Here is a 25,871-nt window from a genome sequence, read left to right as displayed (position 1 = left end):
CTCCAATGACCAGTTTTATGTAATAGATACCATAGATTATCCTACCTCTCCCCAACCCCACATCCCAGGCCAGTTAGGCCTCTGTTTCTATAAACTCTAAGGAAAAAAAAAAAAAAGATTGTGCTGGCTTGAGAAGAAATCACAGCTTCCAAAAACACTAGCCTTATATAGGCAGGGACTTAATTAAATCTTAAGAAGATAAAGTTTTCTATTTTGGTGTCTTTGCTTTAACAGAGTGCAGATATAAAGGCATTCAATGGAGGGCCAATTCATATCATTGCATAATCTCTAAAGTTTTTGCTTTTTATTTCCCATCTTTAGTTGGCATTCCTTTTGTGTTGAACTTTATAAATGTAGGATTATTACATATACTCCCTAGATTAGAGATATTAACTGCTTATCTTAACTAAAACTATAATTAAAATGTTTAAAATGCTTGGAGTTAATTATATACATTTAGCTTTTTTTTTATGTTTCTCTAGTTAATATACTACATATGGCCAAAAATATGGCAATAATAAAAAATAAATTATACTTGATAACTGGGGAAGGGATGTACTGAGGTTGGTTCAAGGGGGTGAAATTTTGATTTTCAGGGTTTTAATTTTCACCCTGAATAAATTCTTGACTGATGGTTTACATGAGTAAAGATTTTGATCACAGAATTTCATTTGGCTTATTTGAGGTAGTCATGGTTTTGGTGTTGTCTTTTTGAACCAGTGGTATCTGGGGTTTTTCTTGGGGATAAAAGTCAAAATAGTCAAAAGTAGTGGAGGTTTAAGTCCTCACTTTCAAGGGTGCTCTATTCCATGTTTGTCCAAGGTGTAGCCTCCTTTCATCTTTTGGGGAAAATGTACCAAATTGAAAAGAAAGAGAGACACATCAGATCTTGGCCAGACTCCAAGCATTCATTCAAAGCTCACTTTCAGGTCCAAGCTTGTGGCTCTCCTCACTTTTGCTCTATAGTGTTGTTGCCTTTGTGTGTCATTTTATAAACAAAATGGTGCACCACAAAGTACATTTATCACATAAGAAAGACAACTTACAGAGGTATGGAAGTGAATTTCATTATGCTGAAAAGCTTTCTCTATATTATGATTTTTACTACTGGTTTACGATAATTCATCTGCCTAAAATAATTGGATAGTCAAAATTCGCCTATGAAATGGCTTCCTTGTTTCATTGTGTAACCCATTTTTCAATTCTTTGACCTACTTTCTGATCCTTTTTTAATTACTTCAGTACCACAAAATCTCTTAAAATTTTCTTAACTAGTAAATATTCCAAGAATTATATTTTAATAGTTCCCAGAATGGACCTGAAGTGAATGATAAGGTGGAATCCAGTAGCTACATAGAGCACCAAGGGTCTGGAAAATATGAGGAAAGTCATTCCAGGGTCAAATCTTGGCCAGAGATAAAAATATGCTTAGCTCATACAAAGTGATATTAAGCTATCATCTTTTGGTGGGTTTCATGGGAATAAACACGGATGGGTTTGCATCGTGCAGATGTGCATGGCTTCATACTGGAATGTTGTCTGCACTAGGGATATTTCCTGACTCAGTCCAAGACACAGGAGTGTTGACAGGCAGCTCTGGGTGAAGTATGGTGTCAAGGACCATTGGGAAGTTTTCTGTTACCATAGCCAAATGATTTCATCTACAATTGAACAGAGCCCTTGCCTTCAGATAAGTACAAACAATGAGGTTGTTCTTTCTGGCTTGTTTCTTTTTTCTCTGCTGTTTTTGGTGCATGTTCAGATATATATACACATGCATGTGTGTATATTACACAGACATATGTCTTGATACCAACAATCATCTAGAAAGTCATGTCTTGTTAACTCTAAAACTTTATCCTTTGGCATTTACATGTGGATATGCAGATAGAAAGGTTTGTCTTGTCAAACCAGTTTTACCTGTCTAAATGAGCAAATGTGTTAAATTAGATTCCACAGTCATTCTGACATTCATCATCATCCCAATGCTGCACGTGCATGTGCACACACACACACACACACACTGTGTGTACACTATAGTGGTGGTTGTGAAAGTACCAAGTTTCCCCAGAAAAGTGGAATTTCCTGGGCTCGTGGGGGGAGTTCCGGAAGATGGCGGCATAGGAGGACGCTGGGCTCACCGCGCGTCCTGCTGATCACTTAGATTCCACCTACACCTGCCTAAAGAACCCAGAAAACCGCCAGAGGATTAGCAGAACGGAGTCTCTGGAGCCAAGCGCAGACGAGAGGCCCACGGAAGAGGGTAGGAAGGGCGGCGAGGCGGTGCGCGCTCCACGGACTGGCGGGAGGGAGCCGGGGCGGAGGGGCGGCTCGCCGGCCAAGCAGAGCCCCCGAGTCGGGCTGGCAAAAGCGGAGGGGCCGGACGGACTGTGTTCCGACAGCAAGCGCGACTTAGCGTCTGGGAGGTCAGAAGTTAACAGCTCTGCTCAGAAAGCGGGAAGGCTGGAGGACAAAGGGAGGGAGAGCTGCTGAGCCCCCGGACGGCAGAGCTCAGCTTGGCGGGGAACAAAGGCGCTCGCCAGCGCCATCTCCCCCGCCCATCCCCCAGCCAAAATCCCAAAGAGAACCAGTTCCTGCCAGGGAACTTGCTCGCTCCGCGCAAACACCCAACTCTGTGCTTCTGCGGAGCCAAACCTCCGGCAGCGGATCTGACTCCCTCCCGCTGCCACAGGGCCCCTCCTGAAGTGGATCACCTAAGGAGAAGCGAGCTAAGCCTGCCCCTCCCGCCCCCGTGCACCTTGCCTACCCACCCCAGCTAATACGCCAGCTCCCCAGCACCACAAGCCTGGCAGTGTGCAAGTAGACCAGACGGGCCACACCACCCCACAGTGAATCCCGCCCCTAGGAGAGGGGAAGAGAAGGCACACACCAGTCTGACTGTGGCCCCAGCGGTGGGCTGGGGGCAGACATCAGGTCGGACTGCGGCCCCGCCCACCAACTCCAGTTATACACCACAGCACGGGGGAAGTGCCCTGCGGGTCCTCACCACTCCAGGGACTGTCCAAAATGACCAAACGGAAGAATTCCCCTCAGAAGAATCTCCAGGAAATATCAACAGCTAATGAACTGATCAAAAAGGATTTAAATAATATAACAGAAAGTGAATTTAGAATAATAGTCATAAAATTAATCGCTGGGCTTGAAAACAGTATACAGGACAGCAGAGAATCTCTTGCTACAGAGATCAAGGGACTAAGGAACAGTCACGAGGAGCTGAAAAACGCTTTAAACGAAATGCAAAACAAAATGGAAACCACGACGGCTCGGATTGAAGAGGCAGAGGAGAGAATAGGTGAACTAGAAGATAAAGTTATGGAGAAAGAGGAAGCTGAAAGAAAGAGAGATAAAAAAATCCAGGAGTATGAGGGGAAAATTAGAGAACTAAGTGATACACTAAAAAGAAATAATATACGCATAATTGGTATCCCAGAGGAGGAAGAGAGAGGGAAAGGTGCTGAAGGGGTACTTGAAGAAATAATAGCTGAGAACTTCCCTGAACTGGGGAAGGAAAAAGGCATTGAAATCCAAGAGGCACAGAGAACACCCTTCAGACGTAACTTGAATCGATCTTCTGCACGACATATCATAGTGAAACTGGCAAAATACAAGGATAAAGAGAAAATTCTGAAAGCAGCAAGGGATAAACGTGCCCTCACATATAAAGGGAGACCTATAAGACTCGTGACTGATCTCTCCTTTGAAACTTGGCAGGCCAGAAAGGCTTGGCACGATATCTTCAGTGTGCTAAACAGAAAAAATATGCAGCCGAGAATCCTTTATCCAGCAAGTCTGTCATTTAGAATAGAAGGAGAGATAAAGGTCTTCCCAAACAAACAAAAACTGAAGGAATTTGTCACCACGAAACCAGCCGTACAAGAGATCCTAAGGGGGATCCTGTGAGACAAAGTACCAGAGACATCACTACAAGCATAAAACATACAGACATCACAATGACTCTAAACCCGTATCTTTCTATAATAACACTGAATGTAAATGGATTAAATGCGCCAACCAAAAGACATAGGGTATCAGAATGGATAAAAAAAACAAGACCCATCTATTTGCTGTCTACAAGAGACTCATTTTAGATCTGAGGACACCTTTAGATTGAGAGTGAGGGGATGGAGAACTATTTATCATGCTACTGGAAGCCAAAAGAAAGCTGGAGTAGCCATACTTATATCAGACAAACTAGACTTTAAATTAAAGGCTGTAACAAGAGATGAAGAAGGGCATTATATAATAATTACAGGGTCTATCCATCAGGAAGAGCTAACAATTATAAATGTCTATGCGCCAAATACCGGAGCCCCCAGATATATAAAACAGTTACTCATAAACATAAGCAACCTTATTGATAAGAATGTGGTCATTGCAGGGGACTTTAACACCCCACTTACAGAAATGGATAGATCATCTAGACACACAGTCAATAAAGAAACAAGGGCCCTGAATGATACATTGGATCAGATGGACTTGACAGATATATTTAGAACTCTGCATCCCAAAGCAACAGAATATACTTTCTTCTCGAGTGCACATGGAACATTCTCCAAGATAGATCATATACTGGGTCACAAAACAGCCCTTCATAAGTTTACAAGAATTGAAATTATACCATGCATACTTTCAGACCACAATGCTATGAAGCTTGAAATCAACCCCAGGAAAAAGTCTGGAAAACCTCCAAAAGCATGGAGGTTAAAGAACACCCTACTAACGAATGAGTGGGTCAACCAGGCAATTAGAGAAGAAATTAAAAAATATATGGAAACAAACGAAAATGAAAATACAACAATCCAAACGCTTTGGGACGCAGCGAAGGCAGTCCTGAGAGGGAAATACATTGCAATCCAGGCCTATCTCAAGAAACAAGAAAAATCCCAAATACAAAATCTAACAGCACACCTAAAGGAAATAGAAGCAGAACAGCAAAGGCAGCCTAAACCCAGCAGAAGAAGAGAAATCATAAAGATCAGAGCAGAAATAAACAATATAGAATCTAAAAAAACTGTAGAGCAGATCAACGAAACCAAGAGTTGGTTTTTTGAAAAAATAAACAAAATTGACAAACCTCTAGCCAGGCTTCTCAAAAAGAAAAGGGAGATGACCCAAATAGATAAAATCATGAATGAAAATGGAATGATTACAACCAATCCCTCAGAGATACAAACAATTATCAGGGAATACTATGAAAAATTATATGCCAACAAATTGGACAACCTTGAAGAAATGGACAAATTCCTAAACACCCACACTCTTCCAAAACTCAATCAGGAGGAAATAGAAAGCTTGAACAGACCCATAACCAGCGAAGAAATTGAATCGGTTATCAAAAATCTCCCAACAAATAAGAGTCCAGGACCAGATGGCTTCCCAGGGGAGTTCTACCAGACGTTTAAAGCAGAGATAATACCTATCCTTCTCAAGCTATTCCAAGAAATAGAAAGGGAAGGAAAACTTCCAGACTCATTCTATGAAGCCAGTATTACTTTGATTCCTAAACCAGACAGAGACCCAGTAAAAAAAGAGAACTACAGGCCAATATCCCTGATGAATATGGATGCAAAAATTCTCAATAAGATACTAGCAAATCGAATTCAACAGCATATAAAAAGAATTATTCACCATGATCAAGTGGGATTCATTCCTGGGATGCAGGGCTGGTTCAACATTCGCAAATCGATCAACGTGATACATCACATTAACAAAAAAAAAGAGAAGAACCATATGATCCTGTCAATCGATGCAGAAAAGGCCTTTGACAAAATCCAGCACCCTTTCTTAATAAAAACCATGGAGAAAGTCGGGATAGAAGGAACATACTTAAAGATCATAAAAGCCATTTATGAAAAGCCCACAGCTAACATCATCCTCAATGGGGAAAAACTGAGAGCTTTTTCCCTGAGATCAGGAACACGACAGGGATGCCCACTCTCACCGCTGCTGTTTAATATAGTGCTGGAAGTTCTAGCATCAGCAATCAGACAACAAAAGGAAATCAAAGGCATCCAAATTGGCAAAGATGAAGTCAAGCTTTCGCTTTTTGCAGATGACATGATATTATACATGGAAAATCCGATAGACTCCACCAAAAGTCTGCTAGAACTGATACATGAATTCAGCAAAGTTGCAGGATACAAAATCAATGTACAGAAATCAGTTGCATTCTTATACACTAACAATGAAGCAACAGAAAGACAAATAAAGAAACTGATCCCATTCACAATTGCACCAAGAAGCATAAAATACCTAGGAATAAATCTAACCAAAGATGTAAAAGATCTGTATGCTGAAAACTATAGAAAGCTTATGCAGGTAATTGAAGAAGATATAAAGAAATGGAAAGACATTCCCTGCTCATGGATTGGAAGAATAAATATTGTCAAAATGTCAATACTACCCAAAGCTATCTACACATTCAATGCAATCCCAATCAAAATTGCACCAGCATTCTTCTCGAAACTAGAACAAGCAATCCTAAAATTCATATGGAACCACAAAAGGCCCCGAATAGCCAAAGTAATTTTGAAGAAGAAGACCAAAGCAGGAGGCATCACAATCCCAGACTTTAGCCTCTACTACAAAGCTGTCATCATCAAGACAGCATGGTATTGGCATAAAAACAGACACATAGACCAATGGAATCGAATAGAAACCCCAGAACTAGACCCACAAACGTATGGCCAACTCATTTTTGACAAAGCAGGAAAGAACATCCAATGGAAAAAAGACAGTCTCTTTAACAAATGGTGCTGGGAGAACTGGACAGCAACATGCAGAAGGTTGAAACTAGACCACTTTCTCACACCATTCACAAAAATAAACTCAAAATGGATAAAGGACCTGAATGTGAGACAGGAAACCATCAAAACCTTAGAGGAGAAAGCAGGAAAAGACCTCTCTGACCTCAGCCATAGCAATCTCTTACTCGGCACATCCCCAAAGGCAAGGGAATTAAAAGCAAAAGTGAATTACTGGGACCTTATGAAGATAAAAAGCTTCTGCACAGCAAAGGAAACAACCAACAAAACTAAAAGGCAACCAACGGAATGGGAAAAGATATTTGCAAATGACACATCGGACAAAGGGCTAGTATCCAAAATCTATAAAGAGCTCATCAAACTCCACACCCGAAAAACAAATAACCCAGTGAAGAAATGGGCAGAAAACATGAATAGACACTTCTCTAAAGAAGACATCCGGATGGCCAACAGGCACATGAAAAGATGTTCAACGTCGCTCCTCATCAGGGAAATACAAATCAAAACCACACTCAGATACCACCTCACGCCAGTCAGAGTGGCCAAAATGAACAAATCAGGAGACTATAGATGCTGGAGAGGATGTGGAGAGACGGGAACCCTCTTGCACTGTTGGTGGGAATGCAAATTGGTGCAGCCGCTCTGGAAAGCAGTGTGGAGGTTCCTCAGAAAATTAAAAATAGACCTACCCTATGACCCAGCAATAGCACTGCTAGGAATTTATCCAAGGGATACAGGAGTACTGATGCATAGGGGCACTTGTACCCCAATGTTTATAGCAGCACTCTCAACAATAGCCAAATTATGGAAAGAGCCTAAATGTCCATCAACTGATGAATGGATAAAGAAATTGTGGTTTATATACACAATGGAATACTACGTGGCAATGAGAAAGAATGAAATATGGCCTTTTGTAGCAACGTGGATGGAACTGGAGAGTGTGATGCTAAGTGAAATAAGCCATACAGAGAAAGACAGATACCATATGGTTTCACTCTTATGTGGATCCTGAGAAACGTAACAGAAACCCATGGGGGAGGGGAAGGGGAAAAAAAAAAAAAAGAGGTTAGAGTGGGAGAGAGCCAAAGCATAAGAGACTGTTAAAAACTGAGAACAAACTGAGGGTTGATGGGGGGTGGGAGGGAGGGCAGGGTGGGTGATGGGTATTGAGGAGGGCACCTTTTGGGATGAGCACTGGGTGTTGTATGGAAACCAATTTGACAGTAAATTTCATATATTAAAAAATAAATAAATAAATAAATAAATAAATAAATAAATAAAAAAATAAACTAAAAAAAAAAAAAAAAAAAAAAAAAAAAAGAAAAGTGGAATTTCCTGACTCATTTCCAAACAGAAGCTTATTTTCTACCTAAAATTAAATAGCCAATATTACATTTAAAGCATTAAGAGATTCCAAAGTCAATAATTACCCTAACTCATCACTTTGCCCTTCACTTAACATAAATCACCTTTTCTTCCTCCAGCCATTATTTAGAGATACACCATCCATTCTTTTTTTGTGTGTTTTTTTTTTAGTCCATTAATTCAGCCTACCAGGATTTTGGCATAGGGTCAGACATAGATGTACAAAAAATTCTATTTAACACAACCAACATTTCCCAAGTGTCTATTTTGTACCAGCCTTTGTGCTAAGCACTCTATTCATATATAAAGGTGAAGATTCATGGGCCAGATTTTATTTTTCTAAGGAGTCTCTGGAGACACTTTAAACTCTTAGTCAGATGATCAACAACATTTACTAGGCATTTGTGGGGTATAGAAACTGGTTAGTTGTAGTTGTGAAGCATACATTCCAAATGTCTCTTCTAACTTCTTAGTTACTCATAAAACCTTTTTATTCCATCAAATATTTGCAAGCATGTGGTGACATGACAGAGGGGATTGAGAAAGGATAAATAGAAGCACCAGAGAAAGGATAAATAAAAGGATAAGTGAAAGCACTCTAATCTTTCATGGAATCGCATGTGAATGGAGAGATATAAAAATATGTAGCTTTGCTCACCATAGGGGCAACTCAGCCACTTAATCATCATCAGTCATCAGTTAAGACCTTATGTTACGTTTGAATTTTTTTCTTTGTAGTAGTAACAATGTGCTTGCATTTGTTTATTCAGTCTAGCTGACCTGGTCCCTTCATGGTCAAGAAGAACAACTTTTGAGATATCTTGGTGACAGAAAGGGTATTGGAATGAAGGGCTTAGATTCAAAGACAAGGCTTCATACATGTCATTCTCTGATTAATCAAGCCAAATGGTCACTTGTGGTGCAAAAGACACATCTAAAAGGTATCTCAAAGGTGAGTGATAGTATAGTTTAGATATAATTATAGGGTGATTATGTAATAGTAAAATAAGATAATGCAAGATACTGATTGAAATCTTTTCTTTCCTTAAAGGACATTGAGGAGTGCAGAGATTATAAACGTGTTATCCTGTAGAGGACAAAGCTATTAAATTCTCCAAGCCTGAGTTAAAAAGAATGTCTGGTTCATACTCAATTCCTGGTGTAAGCAGAATTAAACTTGTTTGATGAACTTCGACAAAGGGAGCAAAAAGTAAGGGAGTGGAAGAGTCAAGGGAATGGTGTTCTTGAAGAGAGGAAAGGGGAGGAAGGCACTCAACTGGTCCCTTTTCCTCAGTCAAATGGGATTTGGGGTTGGTGAGCAATTAAAAACATTCACAAACGTTGTGGGTATTTGCTATAGGAGGAGACTGCCACTCACTCTTCTCCTGTCTGGCACTAAGACCACAGTGTTGCTGATGCATCCTGATGTTAATGGAGTGAAGAGGTGAATTAGCGATGAGGCTAGGCAGAGTTGCCAGGCCATGTTGGTGTTTGGTTTATGAGAGGTGTGAAAAATGTTTCTCACCACGTTCTAGGTCTCCAGATTGGTGCAAAAGTGGGAAGAAGAGAAGAAAGTCTGCAGCTTGGTGGGGATCACTACAGCAGGGGTCAGAGAAAAACATTGTGATGCTGCTGTCTGAAGGTAAGCTGAAAAAGGCTAACTATCTCAAGAGATTATTAATGTGGAGGTTTGCTGCATGGAATTGAATCTCTTGTCAAAGGAGTCTTTTGAGGCTCCCACGTGCTACCTCTGAACTGCGCAAAGCAGCTAGATCAGCAGTGATGACAAAAAGGGGAAAAAAGGGGTTGCTCCTGCAACCCATGGCTACTTATGTATATTAGAATCCCATTGCTGCTGTAATAGACTACCACCAACTTAGTGGTTAGGACAATGCAGATTTATTCTTTTATATTTCCAAAGGTTAAAGTCCAAAATTAGTCTTAAAGTCCTAAAATCATGGTGTGAATAATGTTGATTTCTTCGGGAAGCTCCAGGAAAGAATACATTTCTTATCTCTTCCAGTGCCTGGAGTCTGGCTCATGGCTGCATCACTCCAATCTTTCATATCACTAAATGGCCTTTTCCTGACTCTGAAGTCTCTCCGAAATCCCTCTTATTAGGGCATTTGTGGTTATATTGTGACCACTCAGATAATCCAGAACAATGTCCTTATCTCACTTGAAATTATTATGTTGAAGTTCTAACCTCTAGTATCTCAGAGTGTAATTGTATTTAGAGATACAGTCTTTAAAGAGGTAATTAAGTTCAGTTAAACAAATACAAATCTGAAGGGAGAAATAGACAATAAATAATATAATAATAGTAGAGGACTTTAATACTGACTTTCAACAATACATAGATCACCCAGAGGAAAAAAAAAAACTGCAAGGAAATGAGACACTTGAACTATACCTTAAACCAAATGGACTCAATGTATAAGTACAGAACATTCTATGAAACAGAAGAAGAATACACACTTTCCTCAAGTGCACATTAAATATTCTCCAGGATAAATCATATGTTAAGTCATAAAACAAACCTAAGCAAATGTAAGAAGATTGAAATCATGCCATGTATCTTTTACAACCACAAAGGTATGAAAGCAGAAATCAATAAAACAAGGAAAGCTGGGAAATGCACAAATGCTTAGAAATTAAACACACTCCTGAACAATCAATGGGTCAAAGAAGAAATAAAAAGAGAAATCAAGACATATTTTGAAACAACTGAAAATGGAAATAAAACAAACCTAAGCTTGTGGTATGTAGCAGGCAATTCTAAGAGGGAAGTTTATAGCAATAAATGCCTACATTAAGAAAATAGAAAGACTACAAATTACCATTCTAACTTTATACCTCAAGGAACTAGAAAAAGAAGAATGAACAAAACCTAAAGTTAGCATAGGTAAGAAAATAACAAAAATAAGAGCAGAAGTAATAGAAATAGATAAAAAGAATAATACAGAAGATCAATGAAACTAAAGGCTATTTTTTGACAAGGTAATCAAAACTGATTAACTTTTGTCTAGAATTAGCTATGAAGAAAGAGGAAGAAGACTTGAATAATAAAATCATAAATGAACAAAGAGTTGTTACATCTGACACCACAAAAATACAAAAGATCATAAGATCTTGCTATGAAGAATTATATGCTAAAAATTGAATAATTTAGAATAAATCAATAAATTTCTAGAAACACACTGTCTACCAATACTGAATAATGAAGATAGAAAATTTGAACAAAACAATTATTAGTAAGGAGATTGGACCAGTAATCAAAAATCTCCCAAGAAAGAAAAGCTCAAGACCAAATGGATGGCTTCATTGGTAAAATCTGCCAAACATTTAAAGAAGAATTAATACAATCTTTCTCAAATTCTTCCCAAAAACTGAAGAGGAGAGAACATTTCCGAATTTTATGAGACCAGCGTCATCCTAATATTAAAACCAGACAGGGACACTACAAGAAAAGAAAACTACAGGCCAACATCTTTGATGAAAATAGAAAGAAATTCTCAACAAAATACTTGCATACCAAATTCAACACCATATTAGAAAAATCATATACCATAACCAAAAGGAGCTTATCCCTGAAATGAAACTAATTGAATAACACACAAATTAATGGAAAAATATCCAGCATTCATGGATAGACAGAATTAAATTGTAAAAACATCTATAGTACCTAAAGTCGTCTATAGATTCTTTGCAATCCTTATAAAAATTCCAATGGCATTTTTCACAGAAATAGGAAAAACAATCCCAAAATTTGTATGAAACCACTAAAGAGCCTAAATATAGATAGCTAAAGCAATCCAAAGAACAAGACATCAGACCTCCTGATTTCAAACCTTATCACAAAGCTATAGTAATCAAAACAGTATTCTACTGGCATAAAAACAAACTTACAGAAGAACAGAATCAAGAACCCATAAATAAACTCACACTCTAATTGTTAACTAATATTTGACAAGGGAACCCAATAAAATTCAATGAGGAAAGGATAATCTCTTTCATTAATCATGTTGGGGAAACTAGATAATCAACAGGAAAAAAATCAAAGACTCCTAACTTATACCACTCACAAAAAAATAATTCAAAATGGATTAAAGATTGGAATTAAGACCTGAAACAAAACTCCTAGAAGAAAGCATAGGGAAAAAACTTCTTGATATTGGCCTTGGCAATGTTTTTTTTAGATATGACTCCAAAAGTGCAAGGAACAAAAGCAAAAATAAGTCAGATTACATCAAACTAAAAAGCTTCCACACAGGGTGGAGGTTCCTCAGAAAATTAAAAATAGACCTACCTATGACCCAGCAATAGCACTGCTAGGAATTTACCCAAGGGATACAGGAGTACTGATGTACAGGGGCACTTGTACCCCAATGTTTATAGCAGCACTCTCAACAATAGCCAAATTATGGAAAGAGCCTAAATGTCCATCAACTGATGAATGGATAAAGAAATTGTGGTTTATATACACAATGGAGTACTACATGGCAATGAGAAAGAATGAAATATGGCCCTTTGTAGCAACATGGATGGAAGTGGAGAGTGTGATGCTAAGTGAAATAAGCCATACAGAGAAAGACAGATACCATATGTTTTCACTCTTATGTGGATCCTGAGAAACTTAACAGAAACCCATGGGGGAGGGGAAGGAAAAAAAAAAAAGAGGTTAGAGTGGGAGAGAGCCAAAGCATAAGAGACTGTTAAAAACTGAGAACAAACTGAGGGTTGATGGGGGGTGGGAGGGAGGGGAGGGTGGGTGATGGGTATTGAGGAGGGCACCTTTTGGGATGAGCACTGGGTGTTGTATGGAAACCAATTTGACAATAAATTTCATATATTGAAAAAAAATAAAAAAATAAAGTTAAATTTAAAAACAAACAAACAAAAAGCTTCCACACAGGAAAAGAAACAATCAACAAAATGAAAAGGCAATCTATGTTATGGGATAAAATAGTTAAAAATCATCTATCTGATAAGGGGTTAATATACACAATACATAAAGAATTCATACAACTTAATAGAAAAACAAAAACAAAAACAAATCTGATTAAAAAGTGGGCACAGGACTGAATATATATATTTTTTTCAAAGAGAACATACAAATCGCTAAAAGTACATGAAAGATGTTTCACATCACTAATAATCAGATAAATGCAAATCAAAATCACAAGGAGATATCATCTCACATCTGTTGGAATGGCTATCACCAAAAAGATAAGAGATAACAAGTGTTAGTGAAGTTATGGAGAAAAGGGATCCCTGTGCACTGTAGCTGGGAGTTTAAATTGGTACATTCACTATGGAAAACACTATGGAAGTCCCTCAAAAAGATGAAAATAGAACTACCAAATAATCCAGCAATCTCATGTCTGGGTATGTATTTGGAAGAAATGAAATCACTATCTTGTAGCACAAGCAAACTAAAATAACTGTTTTGATTGTGCTGATGCTTTCACAGACTCATAAATGTGTGAACACTTTCCAAGTTGTACACTTTACATACACCCAGTTTCTCTTATATCAATTAAACCTTAATGAAGATGTTAAAAAATATAATTTTCCATATTTTTGTTGCATGAACATTTGAATTTTCTAAAAACCCTCCTGTGAGAGTAAAGTATTACCAGAGATATTTAGCAACTGCAGGTTAGAAGTCAAGAGAAGAATGTAGAATAGGGGCAGGAAGTAGATCAGAAACATGTTTTCTTGTGTGAAATGAAGTTGTTACAAAACCAGATTCTACAATTTATATTATGATCTGACTAAACATCCTGAGCTGTTGTCTCTTGGGCACTAAAAGCCAGTGGTTCTTAAGATATTTCTGTTAATGATGAAAAGAAAGTAGCTTTGTACATTGGTGTACTTTTCAGCCCCTTGAATCCCAACCCAATAGAAAAGAATAATAAACATCTGAAAAATTACATTATAGAAATGGGGGAAATGACAGTAGAGTGGAAAAGTGGGTTGATGCCCTACATCAAGACCATTTCTTTTTTTAAATTTTTTTTAATGTTTATTTATTTTTGAGAGAGAGAGAGCAGGGGAGGGGCAGAGAAAGAGGGAGACACAGAATCCGAAGCAGACTCCAGGCTCTGAGCTGTCAGCAAAGATCTGGACACGGGGCTTGAACCCATGAACTGTGAGATCATGACCTGATCTGAAGTTGAATGCTCAACCCACTGAGCCACTTAGGCACCCCAAGGCCATTTCTTAGTGAACCTTCCTAAGGAAAGGGTATATTATCCTTATCTTAAAGTCCCCCACCTTTTTATAGTTCCTGATGTAGAAGGACACAGCAAAGAGTATATACAGGGCCCTGACTTGGAATTCCCACTTGGGTGTCCTTGACTAAATTACTCTGCCTCAGTTATTAATTATTGTATACATGAAAAGAGGAGGCTGCACTAGATGATTTCCCCTGTAATTATCTAATTGTCAATAATCCATTGGTGGAATGAGTTAGAGACTCGGAGGTGCTGTAACAAGCCCATACCTGGTGCTTGAAAGCTTCATTAATAAGTGCTCAACATAGCCCTGCCTTCCTTCTTCACGCTTTGCTCTAGTTTACTAAGACAGCTTATGCTGTGCAATCATCTTGTTACTTACATTCTCAAATGCAGGACAGTTTTGGAAAGGAAAATCAAACTGGATTAGTTTTATGTCCAGTGTACTTAATGACACTCTTCCATTTTAATCATTATAAGTTACAATACAACAAAATTAAAATGATTCTCATATTGGAGTTGTTCATTCCTGTGACATAATAGATTATTCCAGTCTTTTTTGAATATCTGGATTTTTTTGAGTAAAATAAAGGGCATTTCCAGAACATTAACAGTGCTGGTTTCAAGATACACTAGTTGCAAAGCTGAGGAGATCAATCTGAAAACTGGTTTTCAGAGGGAGAATCTTGGTTTCCTTTCCTGACCCCACCATAAGAATGTTTCACTCTGAGAGTTCAAACCAATTTCCTAGCATTCCGCACCCAATAGTTTCAAGGACAGTGATGAAGCTCAGGAAGATTCCAAATAAGGATGATGGGTCAAAATCTTGAAAAGCACTTTAAAAAAAAAGTGGAGTGGGTTATCCCAAATAGGAGTGCATGAGATGTGAATTTTTAAAGTTTGTTTGCTTGTTTATTTAGAGAGTGAGCACACAGGTTGGGGAGGGGCAGAGAGAGAGAGAGAACGAGAGAGAATCCCAAGCAGGCTCCACACTGTCAGTGCTGACTCTAACTCACAAACTGTGAGATCATGACCTAAGGTGAAATCAAGAGTCTGAAACTCAACCAACTGAGCCACCCAGGCACCCTTATCCATTTTTTTGAGTGGAATGGGATATCCATTCCATGCACAGCAGGTGTGTGCTGATGGAAAGGAGGAGTCAGCCATTGCCCCTCCCACTTTGCCTTTTCAGCCTGGCAACAGTGAACTGGAGGAGGCCTCTTTCCAGAGATCACAAATGTAAACAGGCTGCTTGCCTGATGCAAGAAATGTTTAACAATGCAGCACTGCTGCCACTGACTGTACCCCTGTCATAATGCTGGCCTTTTCTTCTGGATATTATCAGGCTCAGTCTATTGTTCATGTACCAAACCTTTTGACATCTATTGTTATAAATGACCCTGCATTTTTGACGCTATTCATCATTTTCATAAGTGGAACAACTTTTCTTCTTACGGCAGATATTCCTTTCCTGTTCTTAGAATGGGAGATGGACAGTTCTAATAAATGCAGATACGTGGTATAGCCATATGCCATTAAGAGACTCAACTTTTAAAATTGGATGAGAGGAAACATTGAAAGATCAATTGCCATCAGAAAATTCACTTCTAGATAGACTGCCAAACACAAGTGTTATAGCACTTGTATCAATAGTAGCCAGAATATGAACAAATTCAAGTGACATTTCAATTTTTAACTTTCCCATGAGGAAGGTTTATGTGCATGCATGCACACATGAGCTTGTGTGTGTGTGTGTGTGTGTGTGTGTGTGTGTGTGTGTGTGTTTGGATGGGAAGGACTGATTAACGTGTGAATACTCTGTGTAAATACTCTGAGGGTAGTCACTCAAGAGTATTTATCTACTCATTAAATTGTCTCAACTTGTCTGAAGTGGTGCTTTTCTCTGCAGTGTATATATAACTAAACAGTGTAGCATATGGCCTGCTGACTTCAGAACCATTGTGTTACACAATTCTAGTGGGCAAAGTTACATTATATTTTGCATGAATTGCGCCTCCTGCAGTTGTAGCTCTGGCTATCTTGATTCCTGCAGCCAATTTGATGCTCTGTTTTTTTGAAAGCAGTCCTCCTTATACAAACACCTGTATAATGGCTTCTGTGTGTTTTTAGCTACAAGTGTGCCTGAGCAGTGATCAGCTATCCCCCAAGGTCTACTATTGTACATTGTTGTCTTCTGAAACAGAGTATTGGTCCATCCATTCTGCTTCCAATTAGCATCTGTTTTGTTTTTTTGCCCCCTGGTAACACTGAAGTGGGAAGGAAACTTTGCAATTCAATCAATCCTATTATTAACTATGAGAGGATAAACTCTCCAGTCTCAATTTTTCCCTCTGCACAATGGAAATAATAACAATGACCTCCTAAAATTATGAGATTAAGTAAAATGCTATGATGGCTTTGTGTCAACTTGACTAAACTACTTTTCTTAGAATTTCCTTCCTTGTCTGTTTCTAGATATAGTGGACTGTAAGAGAGATTCCTGACTGAGCTTTGGAGGGTGGAAGGGAAGTAGTATAATTTAAACCATTTTATAACTCAAAGATATTGTTGGTTACTTGCTACCTCATTGGCTAGCTCTGGAACTGTTCCCTTTCCCCTGTGTCCTCCTTTACTCTCTCAGATTCTTGATCCAGGTCATATGTTTAGTGATTAAGAGCCCAAGCTTCTGGAGGACACCCTTATTATCAAGATCAGAGGCAACAGCAACTAACAATTTGCAGTCTATTTTCATGGGCACTAGCTTGTGCTTGTGCCTTCCAGCTTGTCTATACTTTCTTTCACTTCACATCTATCTTCTCTCCACTTTATTTCCTGTGGACTTCAATTTTAGCATCAGATCTGAAAAACAACAGCTTTACAGGGACTGCTTAATCAACTCCTACAGCTATATAACTCAAATTGCTGTAAAAATATTTTGTTTAAATAAACACACACACAGAGTTATACCTTTTAGTAATTTTGTTTACCTGATTAAAACTTAGCTGACGCAGACACAATATATAAAATGTAAGGAGCCAAGATTATGGAAGCCACTCAATAATAGGTAGATGGATAGATGGCTGGCTGGCTGGATGACACCAACTTACTGGCCTGGATGAGGATGGAAGAAGTGAGATAGAGAGGAATGCACTTTTATTGAGTGCCTACTATAGGCCAGAAACTATGCTATATTCTGAGGATAGAGTTATGTAAAAGTCAGACCAGGTCTTTGTTTTTATAACAACTGCAGTTCAGTCTCTTTATTTATCTTTGTTGATATCTTGCCAGAATTCCTAATGATGATCGTTTAAAGGCTATGTGGCATATAGGTAATGTTGAGATTATTAAAGAAGGCAAATGAAATATGCATAGCTGTCTTTTCTTTTCCTATACCTACACATCATATCTCTCCACAGTATATGATCAGTAAGTGTTTAATAAATAAGGAAATCTATGGCAGGTCCAATTCTCACAGGCACCAAAGGAGAGTGAGTATTCATTCCTTTAGAGGATATTGGGTGCTAGTGAGGAGCACACTAGCCATACTAACCAAATTTTCTATGCCTTTGTTATTAATCTCTTCCACAAGGAGAATTTTGACCAAATAGGAAACTCTAGTTAAAGGTCTGGCTGTTTTTTGTTGACATAATCTTTGAGTAGGTAGGCCCTTTCCCTGCTATAAGCTGGTTTGTAATCTTAGGCTCTTTAAAATTGTCATCTCTTTAGAGAATGACATTGACTAGCAACACTTTTGTAATATATTGTATGTCCTTAATATATTGGATATCCAGAGGAAAATACATATTGTAATTAAGGCTATGGTAAAGTTACTGCTTACCAGGGGTTATGCTAAAATATATAGCAAAACTATGGCATGGAACATATAGCAAAACTATAACAAGTAATAAAAGCTGTCTGGAGTCCTCAGAGTCCCTGCTTTGCCATGATTTAATCCTTTAAGTTCTGGGTTACAGGCAGGTTCAAGAGATCCTGAGGAAAACTCAGGTTTGTTGAAGATTTAGATTGATCCTGGGGGAAGATCCGGGAACTCAAAATGGAAGTATGTTACTATTACTAACTGATACAGATGAACTAATGCCCACCAGCTAAACTGGTGCTTGTTTGGTTTTATTCACCCCAGGTATGTAATTCTTGCTGCTGCCAGAATGTTTTCATAAAGCTCATATTTATAGCAGTAACACAATGATTTCATAACTTAGGACTTTACAATACCACTCAGAGATTTCACTGATCCCACACCTTGCAATGCTATAAATTAAATATAATAGAATTCTAGCTTAATGTAGGCATCTTGTTGAGAAAATTGTCTATATTTCAGTCTAAATTTCTTCTCTTTGGGTTTGGATTCCATTGCTATTTTTCTGGATCTCATTGTTGCACACCGGTGTGCTCCAGGGTATCATATGCTTGGTTCTCCTGTGTCTCTCTCTCTCTCTGTCTGTTTCTTTCTCCTCACTTTCTACCTCATGTAACTCTTGGAATTTTTCAGCTTAAACCTCCTGATAGAAACAGTTGTTTGACTGATTTGTGAAGTGTCACCCTGTACAAGCACAATTTGGTACCGAGCAGAGATTACAAGGGGCCCATATGCAGGTCTCTGGAGTTCGTTCTGTCTCTCCTTCCTCTTCAGTACTGTGCCCCTCAAATTCCAACCCCTGGCTTTCACTACCTCTGATTTATTCTCAATTTGGTGAGATGGTTATACTCTGCCTTTTCTTTTGAACCAGGCATAACTATATGGTATTACTCCATATTGCCGCCTTCTTAATCTGGGTGCTCCCCATGGGTGCGCACACATCCTTCTCAACATGCTATGGCAAAGGATGGTGTAATTTAAACTCCCTTTAGGGGAAAGAATCACTTCCTAATTAAAGTTCAAATTGAAAACTGCTTCCCTGCTTTGGGAAGAAATATGAGTGCTGTGATACTTTGACTTCCTGTGGGTAAATATCACTAGACAGTCTCCTCTTTCCTGGTTGCAACAACCCAGAGTGTGGGTACTCATTCTTTAACATTTCCATGCCCTGTGTCATGTAAGCTAATGTCTTTTCATGTGTGCTTTTTTAGTGCATAGGGTTCAACATGGAAACCCTTCTATCTGAAAAGATTGGTCTTTGGAGGCCCCTTGCCTTGCCCTAGGAAGGACAGTATGGATAATATTAATGACTCACATTTGTGTATTACTTCACAGGTTCTAAAGACTTTCACATCATTATTTCACTGCATCCTCATAAGTAGTCTCTGTTGTAGGCAAGGCAAGAAACATTTTCCAGATTGACCAAAGAGGAAATAACAGTGAAGGACTCCAAAATTCTGATTCAAGTGGTTTCACAACTTTATTCTGACTCTCTTTGGGGTCATTGATGATGAGTGCAGCTTAAATGATAAGTGCTTAATACGGTTGTAAATTAATATAAAATAATAGAAATCCCAATTTTGCTGTTTTAAGTGTTTTAGTTTCTAAAGAAGTAGCCTAGGCTAATTCAAAAGTATATTGCAAATGCATTTTATTCTTCATGATTCAGTTAACCATGCCTGTGGGGAGCTAGGCTTTTCTTGTTGTGAGGCCATAAATCAAGCGCCACCAGGTGGCAGCTTCAACAAATTGCCAGTATAGCCTCTGGATAGAAATAAATAACTCCAGTGTGCCAACCTTAAAAGCCTTGTTAGTTATAACACATGATCAAAATGGCCAGCATTGCTGTAAATGTAAAAGAATAAGGAATGAGGTGGGTATTTTTAAGGAAACTATGGGTAAAATGATGTAGGAGATACCACAGTACTCCTTACCCAGATTTCATACTTATTCTTTCTAAGTTATTCTCTAACTTCCTAAATTTAAGACAGTGACTCTTTAGGAAAGACACTTAATAAACCAATTATTTCAAAAGATTTACTAGGTATTCACCACATGCCAACCTCCATGCTATATCATGGATATACGAACTGAAATAGCAGACTTTGGGGAGATGGCCAGCAGTGAAGAGAGGAAAACTCACTCTTACCCTGTTGTGAGATTTTCCATTTAAAGGTGATGGACCTGTGTGTGAAGGGGAATGTCTTAAGATGGATGTAATCCCTGGTGTCTGTGGACAAGGACATCGAGTCTGTCAATTCCATGTTTACAAAAGGAGAACTTTGCTCTGGTGGCTGGGAGAGGGTGCTGGCTAAAAGATGAACAATCTATCAGAGTTCATGGAAGAGAAATGCACCAATAGCAGGGGACAATAAATCTGATGATGAAAGATTCTGGTATAATAATAATAATAATAATAACATTAATATTAGCTACCAATGATGGTATGTCTAATATGAACCAAATTTGTGTCATTTATAATCACATACACACCAGGTAGCCATTAATATGCAGTTTACAAATAGTAACATTGAAGCTCTTAGAGGCTATTCTCCCTGGGTCACAGACCTACTGATTTTGAGCCCATGTGTGTCTGACCCAAAGTTTCTACATTGACCCTCAGCCAATAATATTAAGTAATATTGAGTGACTATGTGCCTGCTCAGTGATAGTTTTGTTGATGCTGAGCATATTACAGGCATTTTCCTTTTTTTTTAATTGAAAGTATCTTCTGATGCACTCAAATCAGTGTGCCTAGAAGTAGGCAGTTAATGTAAACCTGCAGAGCTGTCTAGAGTAGAGAATGCTCTCCCTTATGAGTGAGGGGCTTTTGCCAAAAACAAGTGGGCAGTTCCCATAAAGCAACTTTGGTTGTTTGTGTCAAAAGCACTGATATAGAAGAACTAAGTGAATAAATGTTAGTTTGCAGTAAAATGGGGTAAAAAGAAGAGGTGAAGGGCAGGAGATAGTAGTAAGAGAATAATGGTTATTTCATTTTTTACATCTTCTCTGTGGCCTTCCTTTTGATGTCTGACTGGAACTGGTCCTGAATAAGTAGCTTCAAGCGCCGGTTGGTATCTTGTCTTGCTCAGTAAGTATGTTCAATGGGCAGGGGAAAATGATTATTTTCCATTGCACTGTTATTAGAAATTGAAGTCCCCATATAACAGAAGCAATTTTTTGGTTCTGTTGAGCTGCAGTTTGCTACCTTGTGAAAAATAAAGGCTGTGAAAAATATAAACCCTGAATATGACAATTTCAAGCTTTAAACCTTCAAGGAAAAATTCACAATTTTTCTATTTGAGAATATTATACATATATATGTATATATATATATATATATACACACATATATATATATATATAATATTGTAAGAATATATGCATATATGGTGGAATTAAGGGAAATTAAGGAATGAAGAAAATGGGAAATTAATGAAATCTAATTTCCTAATTTATTTATTCTGCTTGGGGGTATACACACATACATACACATACAGTCACAGATTTTGTTCATCTCAGGACAATGAAAAGTGGCTGGTTCAGTTCAATTTACAGAAAGGTTAGAAAAACCTCTTTAGACCCCTATCATTCTTACCCATCTGCTGCTCTCTCCCAGACCTTGCCTTATTCATTCATGGCATAGCAATGATGCCCTGGAAGGTGCCAAGCCTCAGGGGCTTGGGAAAGCACAGCACCAGCTCAGGCCTCGTATCTCAAGTTAAGGTTAGTATTTGTGCATAGGCTCATTTTATTTAGGCCTCAGCCCTCTAAGCCTGTACTCATTTGTGTGCCAAATGATAGCAATTCCCTTCAAGCAGAATTTAACCTGAAGCAATTGTATTCTTGCAAAGGTCTAAGTTAGTACAGGGAAGGTGGCCTAGGGAATGAATGGCAAAGGAAGGGATTGATGTCCACCTGACCTGTAAGTAAGTCATGTCTAATTTATGTTTTCATTCTTACTTATATTACAACAAATATTTACTTTTAGAGGATATGGTAATAAGTTAGGCACACTCTCTATCTTCAAGGCATTGCAGTCTAATAGGGGTGATGGACTTGTACAAAACCACTTAGGTATCATAAGATGAGTGCTGTATGTGGGAATAAGCAAAAACATGTAAAGTGTATAGGGAAGGAACCATCCATCCATCTTCTTTTGCCAAAACATTTGACATGCATTTACATGAGGATTTCCTCTCTCTCCCCATGTATAGTTTACCAAATCCTGTCATTCTTAACTTTTTACTGTCTCACAAACTCACTTTTCCTTCCATTCCCAGAACAGTATGTTATTTTAGGAAGACCCTCTCCCACCTACATATCTGCAGCATGCTCCTTACATCACTCCCTTCCTCACATTGCCTGCCACATATCTTTCTCTGCATTTAATCCTCCAGTGCTTCTTCACTGACTTCAGGAAGATGCCCAAGGAACATCTTTGGTGTGATTTTAATCACACCGATGGTTTTTGAGCACCTACTACGTTCCAAAGTTCTCTGTAGTGCTAGCAATGGTTGTGGCATCTGGCTAAGATGTTCACCAAATAAAGTTCAAATAAAGCTGTCAAATACATTCAGAACCCTAGGTTTGTTGGGAGAATAAAATGAGGTACCTGTGACAATGCTCTAAACATGAAAGTACACAGGTAAGGGCTTGCCAAAGCATATCTCAGGATGTTAGAGAGTTTTATGGCAGTATTGCCTCCCTGGTATAGGAAAGGGGAATCTAATACCTTTAAAATACCTTATGTTTCTAGTAGTTGCTCTTAAGACAGCTTACTGTATTGATTAGGAAGATCTGGCTTTAATTGATAGAGTTGCCATTTATTAGCCCTACAACCTTGAACAAGTCCTTCAAACTACCTAAGCCTGAGTTTCTTCATCTGTAAAACTAAGGTCATTATAATATCCACAGTTTGTTGTGAAGATTAAATGAAAAGATGTAGGGAGCATGTACATGCTCAGTGCCTGGCATGTAATAAATGCTCAATAAATGCCAACTATTTTTATTTCCTTTTGTGAAACCAGGCATTTCATGGGGCCAATGCACCGTTAAGAGTGTGAAATCATATGAATTCACTGTGCTTATTTTCATCTATAGTTCTTTGGCTGTTTTCCTTCCCTTTTCTCTCTAGTATTCTCTAATTCCAAAACCCTTCATTTCTGCTAAAAATATGTTAAGGTTTTAAGTACTGAGACTGAAGAGGAGGGAACTCATTCCAGAGACAGAAAAAAAAAAGCCCATTTGTGAAAATCAAATCTGTCCAGAGCAAGTCTGCCAAACAGAGAACAGTTAGCTGAGCAGTTCTCACGCAGTCTGGGCCCAGGTGTGGGCTGACAAAAGCAGCCCCGCTGTGTGAATGAATGCGACAAGGCAAAAGTTCACAACTTGTAAAGTGCGAGCCCCTTTCTCATGGAAGGCACATGAAAAATGCTAACTTCTTGGACAGAGAAAACATGCTATTTGGTTTGAAATATATATGTATATATGAATATATTTCTCCCTCTTGGGTCTTATCAAGAAGACCATATTTTTTAAATTTTGAACGTGCTCTACAGAGACTCTTTGGGGAAACTCCTACCTGATGACAGAACGAAACAAATCTGTGATCAGTCAAGCAAAAGGAAACATTTTATTTACAAAATTACTAATAAATCCTTCCTACTGCATTTTAAGTTCACTCTCTAGAAGTAGCCATTATGAGATCGCATAAGGAGAGTGTATATATGGTGTCACTGATCAAGCCTGTTTAGGAGACACACCTAAGCAGTATGTCTGGGGAAAAGCACAGCCTAAATGAACCCAGAGGATTCTCAACTCAATGTGATGCCATGGCTTTTCTGTCTTCATCAGCTGTTTTTATTTCTTTACTCAGTTAAAAGAAATACATTGCCTAAATATTACAGAGCAAATACCTCATGGGTATATTAATTTTCTTCCTTCTTTTCTCTTACCCTTGTCTTTTTTTGCCCATCCTTCTGTTGCTTCTTGTCTTTTTCAATGGCTTTTTTTCTTTTCTAGCTCTTTTCATACATTCTTTTCTTTTCAACCAGTTTTATTTTTCTCTGACTGTATTTATCCATTTTTTTTCTTCCCTACCTTTTTATTTCTTTCTTACCCCACTTGTAGGAACTCATTTAGGGAGGAGGAGATTTATTCTTTGAAGATTAAACAAGATGGCCATTTTCCAGGCTGTATCATTCCAGTACCAGAGAATGTTAGGCCCTTCTGCTGTTTAAGAATAGAGGCCATAGTTTTAGGGTGATTTTGATAAAAATTACATCTTGTTTTCTTGTTCATTTTGCTTCTTGTCCATAAAGTCTTTCTGTTTTACTTTTATGTTTATATACTGTGAGGCTACCAGTGTTCATATTCAATGTGTGTACATTGCAGCAGACTTCCAGATCTGAGCTCATTAGTGTTGTTAAGGCCATGGTACCTGAGAAACAGGGGATAACTGATAATACAGTTCAGTTCCATAAACTGGCTTCTGTATGCCAAGTACTGTATACTCAGAGACAAAGAAGCAGCAGACTTTGCCTCTTAGGAGCTCCCAGTGTATTGCAGACAAGTTTGATGCAAAGAGCTAAGTGCTAAACCACTGGTATAAACAAAGTACTACCCAAACATAAAGGAAGGAGATTTCTTTTTCTCTTTCTTTCTTTCTTTCTTTCTTTCTTTCTTTCTTTCTTTCTTTCTTTCCTTCTTTCTTTCTATCAGGAATGAGTGTTATGGAAGATGAAGGGATTTAAACAATAAACAGGATTTCTAAATGTGATGGGAAGGGCACTTATGTAGAGGGAGCAGCCTGTACAAAGGAACAAAATCATAAAATACATAGTGAATTTCTGCCATTAATTAGTAGACCATTGTGAAAAGGGTAAGTGCTGATAGGAGATAAGATATTTTGCTGTAATGATTGTGAAGGTTTCAGGTGATAAAATTTAGACTTTGTTATAGGCAATATGTTCTGGGACAATTCTGGTGAAATCCCTACAGAGGGGTCTGAATCATTTATCACCCCATGTTATAACAATTTCCCTCCTTATAGTAATGGGGACTAGTATTATATTTTGACTATTTTTTCTAAGTGATATTTGTCAAACTGTTTTGTGTTTGTTCATTCAGGATAACCTGCATTTTTTGCCCCAGGGAGAATAAGAACATCTGCAAATCCTCTTCTCTTAGGAGATTTTAGTCCTTGCTAAAGACTGAAAAGACTTAGCCCCAGGGACTAGTTCTGGTCATAAACCTTATGTTATTCAATATTTGATCTATGCTAGACTGCATGTGTTCAGGGGGAATGTGGACACGAATTTTTCACCTTCCAGCAAAAGGCTGAAAGCAATTTGGGGAATATCTCATTATACACCAGACATTGCACTTAATAAGAAAAAAAAGGTTTGATTAAATCTGTTGACTGGTTACTATTCCTTAATGTTCTGGTATTACCATTTCATTACAATGAAAAGAATCACAATTTGGGTTTAGTCCAAAGAGTAGGCTCTTTCCAGTTTGGGCAAGATTGACAAAACCATTCTTGGCCATTGAATTAGAAGGATGCTTAGAGGAGGAGCTGGCCAAAGATAGGAGGCTTAGTAA

The sequence above is a fragment of the Neofelis nebulosa genome, chromosome 12 (genome assembly GCF_028018385.1).
Source record: "Neofelis nebulosa isolate mNeoNeb1 chromosome 12, mNeoNeb1.pri, whole genome shotgun sequence".
Lineage (NCBI taxonomy): Eukaryota > Metazoa > Chordata > Mammalia > Carnivora > Felidae > Neofelis > Neofelis nebulosa.
Note: the sequence above shows the minus strand (reverse complement) of the source record.